The 11,964-nt window shown below is 33.3% G+C and overlaps 1 pseudogene; it reads left to right on the top strand.

Moving 5' to 3' along the window:
• Positions 1–811: 811 nt before the first annotated feature.
• Positions 812–7,814, top strand: LOC131856713 (putative UPF0481 protein At3g02645; annotated as a pseudogene).
• Positions 7,815–11,964: the final 4,150 nt, after the last annotated feature.

The following is an 11,964-nucleotide window of genomic DNA, read 5'->3' as shown; positions in this document are numbered from 1 at the left end:
TCTTCATGATTTTTAAACCAATATTCTTATCATCACAACTAACATAATTTGCAAACACATTCTCATTTTCTTTCTTACATTCTTTATCACAAATAGTTTCAACTAAATCACTTTCACCAAATGATGAACACAAATCTTCTGTGTCACATGAAGCATCACTAACTAGTGGTTTAACTGTTTTCTTTGTCTAACTTTTTTGACATTTCTTCCAAATCATCAAACTTCCTTTTGACATCATCAAATAATTGTAATTTCTCTTCTAATTCCTTATTTTTATCTTTAACTTCATTCAATTCTTTTTCAAGATTATAATTTTCATCTAACAGTTCACATTTTTCCATTTGCTTCTCTTTTAAAAGAAATATCATTTCTGAAATTTTCTTCTTACATTCCTTCTCTTTCTTTACTCTGTCCACTTTACCCATTGAAACAAAAAAAAATAAGAATAAACTTACCTGACCCTGACACTTGACTGTGTTTCTGCTGCTGCAAATTTCTTCCTTTAAACAACTCTGTATACCTTCACAATCTTTACCCAACAACTTACACTTCCAGTCTACTAGAGTCTTCTCTTTTTGATAGCGTTTTTAACTGCTATGGCCTCCTTTTTAACTGCTAGTATTTCTTTTGTTTTCCTTCACACGTACCATTGACTTTGATACCACTGATAGAAATGAAACATACCAAGACAAAACACAAAAACAGAGCATGGAGAAAAACAGAGCAGCAAGACCATATTTTCATTCTTCCTTTTCATACCCAAAATGATTACAAAATGCCTCTTTTAATGGAGGTCTTAGATGTTTCTAGAATGGTCAGGAGGTAGTTGGAAACTTCCAGAATTTTGCATATAAAATAATGTTTTAACACTATAGAAGGTACGGTGGACAGGTTGGAGTAGATGTTGAAAACAAATCTAAATCTGTTAATTCTGTAAACACCTGTGCATACGGAGCATGTGGATGGGGTAGGTGAAATTAAACTCCAACATTCAGTGTGCCAAAGGAGCTATTGGCAGTGAAGCCAGAAGCATACATTCCACAGTGCGTCTCCATCGGGCCATATCACCAGTGGAGATCCGAACTGTACCAAACAGAGAGATACAAAGTAGCTGCGGCTCGTAGATTTCGGCAGAGAATTGAAGTTCTCACGTTCGAATCTGTAGTCAAAGAATTGAAGAAGCACGAGTGGCAAATACGGAGCTGCTACCACAAATACCTCGACTACAGCGAGGAAGCCCTGGCATGGCTCATGGCTTTGGATGCCTCGTTCGTGCTTGAGTGCTTGCAGTTCTACGTCGAACAGGCTGACCAGTCTTCCAAAGAAGTGGCATCCGAGGTGAATCAACTTGGCAGAGTGTTAGATCCATCTGGCAGGAGCGCTACCCATAATACAATTATGAGAGATTTGATGATGCTGGAGAATCAGGTGCCATTGTTCCTCTTGCAGAAGTTGTTGGAGATGTAGATAGGTTCTATTGACAAGGCAGAAGAAAGGCTCTGCAACGTGGTCGGTGCTGCCTGTGAAGAATTGTCACCGTTCATGTTCAAGATGCCAGATAGTTCACGGTTGCGTATAAAAGAAACGGGTCATGTACTGGAGGTGCTCTATTACTCCGTTGTCCCTACAGAGGCCATGGGCGAGGGCAATAAAGAGGGCGATGAGACTAAAAGGGAGTCGTTGCCGGATACGAGCTTCGTAAGACAAGCTCTAAATTCGGCATGGACTGCTGTCTCCTCGTTAAACGTCGGTCCTGTTCGAAGTCTTACGGCACTGCTCAAGCGTCTGTTCAAAGGGAGGATCGTCAAGTTTGCGGTCAGGCTACCCATGCGCCTTCTTTCTTGTCTAGGAAATTTGAAAATTCTGCGCGTTTTCAAGGGGCCCTTAACTCTTCTCTTCGGATCCGACAAGGAAGAGAAAGAGAAAGATGAGGAAGGAGATGAAAAAGGAGAAGAAGCAGGAGGAGGAGGTTCGTCTTTTGAAACTCCCCCTACACGGGACGAACTGAAGGTTCCCTCCGTGGCCGACTTATATTTAGCTGGGGTGAAATTCCTTCCCACTGACGAAGACCTCACCACAATACGCTTCGATACAACAACGGCCACCCTTTATCTCCCAAAAGTGAAGTTGGACGCCAATTCAGAAGTGGTTCTCAGAATCTGGTGGCGTTTGAAGCTTCGGCGGCGCCTGTTGCGTTGATCTTCACTCGCTACACTGATTTCATGAACGGCATCATCGACACAGACGAAGATGTTCGGTTGCTGAGGAAGAGCGGGATTATCTACAATCACCTGGCAAACGATGGGAAAGTGGCAAGCCTGTGGAACGGCATGGGTAAATGTGTGAAGCTCACAAAAGTGAAGTATTTAGACAAAGTAATAGGGGACGTGAACAAGCATTACAACAGGAGATGGAGCGTTGCGCTGAAGGAGTACGTGAACAAATACATATTCGGTTCGTGGCAGTTTCTTACTGTGGTGGCTGCGGGGATTCTTTTGCTTCTCACCTGTTTGCAGGCTTTCTGCTCTGTGTATAACTGTAAGCAGTGGTGGACGGAGACAAATCTTCTGCAGGATTAAGCGACAACATAAGTGCTCATCTCATATGAACATACTTTTTTAATTACAGCCAGCCTTTTATTTGCTTTTCATAGCAAAACGCCACTTAATTAGGAAGGTTTTATCTTTCAATTAGCGTCCTTTATTTAGGTTATTGAAGTCCATCATATATTTTTACCATATTAACACCACAGTTTTCTGCTTTCTTGTGCGGTTTTCTTATTTCAGCTTAACTCTATACATTATGTAGTATATTGTTTTATTCAATTTTAAAAATGTCTTCGCATATTCAAAGTGTGATCAGTGTTCCTTGGTAGGGACAGAACTCATATATATTGAAATTGAGTGATACCCCAGTGGGAACACAATGAAGGACAAATATCGTCGTAGATTTTTAGTTAATATAAGGAAATTCCGTTGCTGCTGTATGGGACGGTATATACAAAGTACAAGCCCGCAGAAAAGATTGTTCACCTTTTAGGTATCGTATTTATTAATTAATGAAATAAAAAAACTTCTTGTATTTTAATTTTCAATTAATTTAATAAACACAGTAAAATTGAGTCTTAGGTATTGGAAGATTTGAACTTAGCATCATATAATATGGATTCTGTCATTAAATGTCAGATGTCTAATTTTCCCATCTTTTATATCTCTCTTTTCAACAAATTATAATGCAGTGATCTAATTGTCAACAGCAGTTATAGTGTTTTTCACATATTTTCTTTAAATTTTTTAATAAAATTTTAAAATCAAAATTCATTTAAAACATTTTTTATAAATGACATGTTAATAATTGAGAGTGGTTATTATTTTAGCTATATTTTCGCAACAACAATAATAATATTATGATTAAAATCTAAATATCATTTTATTTTATATGATCAAGAACATGTGCAGCGAGTTTTGATCTACTGAGTCATGTTTGAAATCGTGAGTGGTTCTTAGATTAAAATAAAATATCTTTAAATATTTGAAATAAATTTAGATTGATGTGAAATTGCATAATAGTGTAAGAAAATAACTTTAATTGGATTGATTAGGTCAAATATAGATATACTAATAATAATTAATGAAAGTAAATTAAAAGAGTTAAGAGTTGTTAGTTCAAATGTTATTTTGCAAAATTGAATCTTTAAGATAGGTATTCTTAGTTCTTGGAATAATCATGAAAAATAATAAATAATCTGATGAAAAGTTGGTTTGTTAATGAAATAAACACATTAATTAAACACACAAAACTAGAATGTACAAATAGAACTGGACATCGAATCGAAAAACATGGTAAGCACATCAAATCCAAAGGAAAGACAACATATAACTTCTATATTGAAATAAAATTCATATGCAACTACTGTTTATGGTCTCATGTGAACTCCCTTCAATAAAACGTTTATTAGCACCTATAAAATTGTCACTTCCATAGTCTAATATCACATATCATTTTCCAACAATCATATTTAAGGTATTTAAGTGTTAATTCCCTACCCCACTTTAGTTGCAAATTCACTAATAAACCAACGTAGCCAAACTAGGCTCACAACAACAATATTCCTTTCTCCCTACTAGGCACATACAAGACTCCTAATTATATTCTAACTCTACATAAACATAGTAATTGTAACTATATCCATTTGCAAAAGTAGTTATAAATGATATTAGTAAAATTAAAAGATTGATTGATTAGTTTAGTAATTCACCATAAATTATTTCACATCATTCTTGAGAGTTAACACCCTAAGAAACAAAATTAAACTATAAATTTATTTCTCGGTGATGTAGGATTTGTTTTTATACTATAATATTACTACATCAAACATCTAGATAAGAGTTTGAGATAGATCATAAAACCATCCTTTCGATATGAAGAACCTCGACACAACGTTACCTTTTGTTAGATTAGAGGTCCTACTCCTGTATTGATTGTCCTCTTTCACTTTTCCTATCTGCTCAAAGACTTGGTAGTTCTCTTTCATTGAAAATGTCATGGATCTTTGCATCAATCATACCACATTTCAATATACTTGAACGTAAGAACTTAAAAATAAAAATACCATATGAGCTTTTATATTATCTACATTATTTCATTTAGGAATTGTCTACAATTCATGTTTTGTGAGGAGGTAGTTGTTTCTTATATTTGTATGATGTCATTTGTAAAATAACTTTTCCCTATTCATCCTCCTTTGCTACAAATAAATGTGTGTGTTTATCCATCTTTACTTAGCCACTATTATTCCTTTTCCAATAAAGTCATGGTCTTCTACTCTATTTCATTAATAATCACATTCTTTAGACATTTCACTAGCTACTTTTTGGCTTGTTTTATTCTCTATAAATAATATGACATCATCACAAATGATATTTTAAGGATACTCATCTTTGTTACATACCTTATCCACTTATGTTAAGTACTTTTAGTGCTATAACATCTTGAGGATCCCTATATGATAGACTACATTCCTTTTTATGGTAGTTTTCAAACACTTCACCTTTCTAATACAGTCTTAAATGTCTTCCATTATATTTTCAAAAAAAATCCAATAGTTAAAAATCATTCAAAATTACAAATTTCAAAGATATTTTTCTTTTGCTCATAGCTCACGAATTCTTTCACTCCATCATAATTGAAGATTATAGTTTTATATCTTTTACATATTGTCCTTTTGTTTTCATGCTTTCTTTTAAGACATCCTAAAGATGATTTTGTGACAAACCTCTTTAGATTTTTGCTTCCTAAACTTTTATTATACCTATTACTGTTTAAATTTTTTATGTAAATATTTGTATTTCTAATTTAATATAATTTTATTTTTTCCCCAAAAAAACGCATACAAACTAACCAATAAAAAATAAATAAAATGCACCCCATCTTTGAAGTACTCATACCTCGACTCGCTGGATTCCAATTCATAAAACAAATTAAAGGTCATGGTCAAGCATAATAAAAAGGTCTTAAACAAAACACAAATGGCTCCATGAATTGGCTAAAGTGGCATTTGAATAAACTAATAAAGTGTACGCATCGGTAATGATATAGTTATTTAATAATTGGAAAATATTCGAAGTCTACTAAAGTAGACGGATGTTTACTGATATGGTTATTTAATAATTCAAAAATATTCTTCGACTGTTTCTCTTTCTAGGATGTAAGCTTAGGTGTCTATTTTAAAACCTTTATATACCAAACACAATATTCTCTTTGGTCAGCAAATACCATACGTAGAGCAGATAAAAGGTGAAGAAACATTTGGATTTTATTTAAGGATGTTTCCTTTACAGAAAGCAAAACATATGTAGCCCGTACCAACACAGCACAGGCATAACAATAATAAAGACACTATAACAATACGTTGCTACAAAATATAGACTCCATTGAGGTGGGACTAATTATATGACTTCTGCCATTACTCCTGAAATAAATTGGTGTCCTTCATCCAGCGTTTACAGTTATATATAGAGCAGAATACCTGCAAACATGTGAGAAGCAACAGAATGATCGCAGCCAGTAAAGAAAGACAAGGCCATGAACCAAATATGTATTTCCTCACGTATTCCGTCACCGCCACGATCCATGTCCGCTTGTAATAGCTGTTCACATCTGCAATAACTTTGTCTAAATACTTCACTTTTGACAATTTCACACATTTCCCCATGCCGTTCCACAGACTCGCCACTTTCCCGTCGCTCTCCAGATGATTGTAAATGATTCCACTCTCTCTCAGCAGTCGGACATCTTCGTCTGTGTCGATGATGCCGTTCATGAAATCGGTGTAACGAATGAAAAACAAAGCACCCGGAACCGCCGAAGCTTCGAACGCCACCAGATTTCTGATAATTACTTCTGTGTTTGAGTCCAACCTCACTTTGGGCAGATAAAGAGTAGAAGTCGCCTGATCGAAGCGAATTGTTGTGAGGTCACCATCAGTGGGAACGAACTTCACTCCCGCAGAATACAAATCGGCAACAGATGGAACGTCCAGTTCGTCCCGTGTAGGCGGAGTCTCCACAGAGGAGCTTCCTTCCTCTTCCTTCTCTGTTTCGTTGGATCCAAACAGAAAAGTTAAGGGACCCTTAAACAGGCGCAACACTGGCAGCTTGCCCAGAACAGACAGGAGGCGTAGGGGCAACTTCATCAGAAACTGGACGACCCTGTGTTTAAGCACACGCTTCCTGAATTCTCGAATGGGGCCAATGTCCAACGAAGTAAGTGCCTTCCATAAACAGCTGTATTCTTGTGCCAGGCTTTTTTGGTCGGCCGAAGGCGGCTGCTCGTCCTCATTGCCCTTTCCGATGAGATCACATTTGCACGCAGACATGCCAAGACAGAAATAGAGCGCCTCCAGTATGTGACTCCTCTCTGTTATACGCAGCCTTGAACTGTCGGGCACGTTGAAGAAATATGGAGAAAATTCAATACAAGCAAGCCTTACCAGATTGGAGAGCCTCTCTTCTGCCATGTCTTTTGAACCCAGCTGGATCTCCAACAGCTTCTGCAAGAGGAACAGCGGAACCTGATTTTCCAGCATCGTCACGTCTCTCAAAATGGCGTTGTGGGTAGCGCTTCTGCCGAATGGGTCTAAACATTTTGCCACCTGAATTCCCTCTGAAGAATCTTGGTAAGCTGGCTTGGCCAAGAAGTGTAAGCATTCCAGCACAAAGCAGGCGTCCAAAGCCATGAGCCATGCCAGGGCTTCGCCGTTGTAGTCGAGGTATTTGTGATAGCAGCTCCGAATTCGGCGCTCGTAGTTGCGTACCTCTTTGACGACGGACTCGAAGCTGTGGCCTTCAATTATTTTCTGGAATGCCCGGGCAGCAGCGAGCTTGTATCTCTCCATTTCATTGAGCTCGGATCTCCAATGGTGATATGGCCCAATGGATACACACTGCGGAGTGTATGCTTCCGGCTTAGCTGCCAATAGGTCCTTGGGCACACTAAACACAGAGACACATAACTCTTCTTGTTCTTCATCCTCTATCCGCAGATTATCCCTTACCTGAATAATCCAGCGATCTGGATCAATCTTTTCTTGAACTGTATTCTTGGATTCCATGATCTCCAGTTGAAGATAAACTCAGAAACCAACGAGTAAAGAAAAAACACGGACACACATGAGACACTCCTCTTCATATTGATATATTTAACTGTAATATTTTACTTGTGAAATTTTGATGCTTTCTTTGGACACAAGTTTGTCTGCCATGAGGGACAAAGTGTGGTTGGTTACTTTTCTGAGTCGGTTAAACCCATTTTAGATGTTTATTAATGTGTTATAAAATAGTGTTTTATTTTAATATATATTTAATAATTCAATTCAAATATTTGTTATTTAATATGAGATTGTGAATTTTATATTAACTAAGAAATAATCAATGATTTCATCAAGATTATTTTCAATTATAATTATAATATAATGGTTTAAAATTTGGACTTTTTTCTATAGTATTGTTGTTAATACGTCATCATAAACTTGAAAAATATGTTCATCTTTATTATATAAAAGATAATTGTTATTAAAATTAGAGCTTCTTGTGCTACAAATGAAAAATACAAGCTTCTCAGCCCCTTCCTTTGATATGACATTTGATCAATTGAATGATTTTGAACATTTTCAAAGACATTGTAAATAGAAATGCAAATGCTCATGTTTATTCTTTATGATTTCAGATGTTGTTGTAATGTTTTGAGACTTCCAAGTGAACAAATTATGGTAAATGACAATGTTATTTGATGATTTAAAATGTATTAAGATTATTATTATTTATACAATACTTTACTTTCACATTTCAATTTTTTTTAATTTGAGTTTCTTTGCAAGGATTAATTAGAAATGAAATACCTATGAAGTACCTTGGGTCCATGTTTAAATAGGAAATTTAGAAATTTAGTGATAAAAATCACATATAAGATTTTTAACTATAATAAGACCCTAAACTACAATTTTGAACCTATAAAAAGGACATCAAATATGAGGGGCACATCTATAGCATTAGGAAATAACCACTCAAAAGTAGATATGATGCAAATTATATGAGAAATCTTAAAATAAGAAAATTTCTATTTAGATACTAAATTGGTTACTAAAGTTCAAATTTTGATTGATTTCAAAAGTAATAATGATTATTACTAAGGATGCATTTTTTATCTTTAAAAATTTAAAATCACATTATGTATTGTATTTTTATTTTTTTGCAAGGTTGAATAAAGATAATTTATTGGTCAACAAATAATTTTAGAATAGAATTTTATTTTTAATATTTACAATAAAGTAGATGAGAAAAGTTCACATCTTACACTTACTCTCTATCAATTAACTAAATAATAAGTATCAAAATTAATCTAAATAAATCAGTTGGTCTAGTTAAAGCACTAAAATATATACTAAAATCAATAAAGAGTGAAATGCATACTTGTTTAATCGATGACAAGTAGGAAATTGTATTGTAACATACACAATGTGAATATTTCAAGAATTTGACTTCAAACACATATAACTTAGCCTTAGGAGACTAACAAATGAATTCTTTTATTTTAGGTTTTATAGCTTCTTAAGTAGTCTCAATAACTACATTCACAACCTTGAACATGATGTGTTTCTCAAAACATAATATTGTGATCTAGGACCTAGCATCCTTATTTCTTATAAATCTATTCATTTATTTAATTTATAAAATTTACAATGCTAAAATATGTAGTGACTCCACCTTAATCACCAAGTGTTAGGCGAATCTAGATGGTCCAAAAGATTATCAAAACATAACCTCTATAACATCTAGGCTATCAATACATTCAAAATCGTGATCTTGATGTGTGTCCCTAAACCTAATATTTATGACCTTCGACCTAACATCAATATTCCTTAAAGATATGTGCCTTTTTTATTTAATTTTAGACTAAGTGATACTAATAAACTTAATAACTTGAATTTCAATGCCGAATATTAGTTCAATCTATATATTCTACATAATGATTAGAATAATATCTTTACATTATCTACGTTAATCAATTAACTAGATAATAAGCATCTTGATTAATGTAAATAAATGGGTTGATTATAGATGAAGCATTAAAATGTATACTAAAATCAACAAACGTGAAATATGTGCTTATCCCATCCTTAAAAGGTATAAAAGTTAACCAATAAAAAATTAAATAAATACACCCCATCTTTAAAGTATCATATTATGCTACCACTCATAAACTAAAGTAGAGCTCATGGCCAAGCATAATAAACTGGTAGAAAATGTGTTAAACAAAACACAAATGGCTCCATTAATTGACTAAAGTGGTCTTTGGAAGTGGTCTTTGAATAAATCCAAAGACCGCAGCAATGCTAATAAATTGAGTAAAGCGTACGTATATTATCTGATATAGTTATTTAATAATTCAAAAATATTCGAAGCGTACTAAAGTGGACAGATATCTGCTGATATATTTATTTAATCATTTAAACATATTCTTCGGGCGTTTCTCTTTTCATACAGTTGTGAGCAGCATTCCACTTGAAAGTGGGGGACCAAACTAAGAATGCGTCGTTAATTCTTATTTTGTAGGCTTTTGAGTAAAGAATGTCACTCAATGATTTGTCGTATACTTCAATATAATCTAATGATTTAATAATTGTTCTATTGGATTTTTTTATATATTTGTAATTGGACTAAAGTAAATTAGGGTTTTTTAATACAACATTCTATTATCCAAATTAACACATTTGATAATAAAAAAGTAATGTAATTATGAGGGAATTAGCTTGTTCTTGTTATTAAATAAAAATTTAATGTTTTGAAATACTTTATATCAAAATTTTGAAGTATGTTAATTTTTGGACTCATACTTTATCCAAACAGATGAAAGATGAATTAAGACTGCATTTCAATCATTAGGAATGTGTGTCGATGGAATCAACATAAGTTGAAGTTATTTGTCAACTATTATGAACAACCATAGGTATACATTAGTCATTACATTAGCAACAAGCTTATCAAATGAACACAACACTACATGGCACATGTTTAAGAATGCTTCCTTTACAAAAAGAAAAACATATGTACCCTGTGCCAACACACTCTGAAGTGTATGCTTCCAGCTTGGCTACCAACATGTCCTTGCGCACATTGAAAACAAAGACACATAATTTTTCTTGTTCTTCATCCTCTATCTGTATATTATGCCTTACCTGAATAATTCAACAATCTGGATCAATCTTTACTTCAGCTACTTCCTTGGATTCCATGATCTTTAGTTGTAGAAAAACTCAGAAACCAAGAAGAAAAGAAAAAAATCGAACACGCATGATATACTATGCTTCATATTGATATATTTAATTGTAATATTTTACTTGTGTAATTTTGATGCTTTCTTCGAACATAAGTTTATCTGCCATGAGAAAGAAAGTCTACTTGGTTACCATGTTTTGAGCTTCCTAATTATAACTCATTATTAACATGATTCCATTTAATAGTAGTTGTGTTTTTTAATAAATAAATAAATAAATATTCCATCTTTAGCTTCCAAGGGTAATCCAATCCCAAAACAAAACTCCTCCTATCTTGAAAAGAAATATATATATTTTTTAAATAATATAGTTATATAGTGTTCATAAAAAAATATAATAAGTAATAACAATTAGATATTTTAAATAATATGGAAAAAAATGAAGCATACATATATATAGTGTTCACCTTTACTATATAAAAGATAATAATTGCTAGGATTAGAACTTCTTGTGCTACAAGTGAAGGTTACTAGCTTCCAAACTACTTCCTTTTTTAAGTTAGTTGATCAATTAAATAATTTTAAGAAATTTCAAAGACATGGTTAATAGAAATGCAAATGTTCATGTTTATTCCTATGATCTTAGATGTTTGTGTAATGTTTTGAGGCATCCAATTGAACAAATATTGGTAGATGAAAATGTTATTTGATGATTTAAAATGGATTGAGGCCTTTTCTTTTTTATAGAACACGTTAGTTCCACAATTTAAACATTTCTTCTTTAAATTTATATGCAAGGATTTAGAAATAAAGTACCTTGGGTTCATGTTTAAATGTAAATTTATAAATTTAGTGGTAAAGACCATACATATAATTTTGAACTATAATTAGACCCTAAACAACAATTTTGAACCTAAAAAGGGACATCAAATGTGACAGTTCCATATAGACCAATAGGAAATAGCTATTCAAAAGTATATATAGTTCAAACTAAAGTTTTTATATTTAAATATAATCTAAATTTGTATCAAAAGCCAAATTTGCAATAGAAACAATCAATCGAAACATCCAATGATAATTATTATCCTAATTTCAATAAAATTATTTCCATAGTACTAATCTAAACCAAAATCAACTTCCATCACACCTACATTGATTTTTTTCTAAAATTAAGACTTTAATCAAGCCCCA

This window comes from Cryptomeria japonica, chromosome 7 (assembly GCF_030272615.1).
Source record: "Cryptomeria japonica chromosome 7, Sugi_1.0, whole genome shotgun sequence".
NCBI lineage: Eukaryota > Viridiplantae > Streptophyta > Pinopsida > Cupressales > Cupressaceae > Cryptomeria > Cryptomeria japonica.
This window is presented reverse-complemented; position numbering and strand designations above follow the sequence as displayed.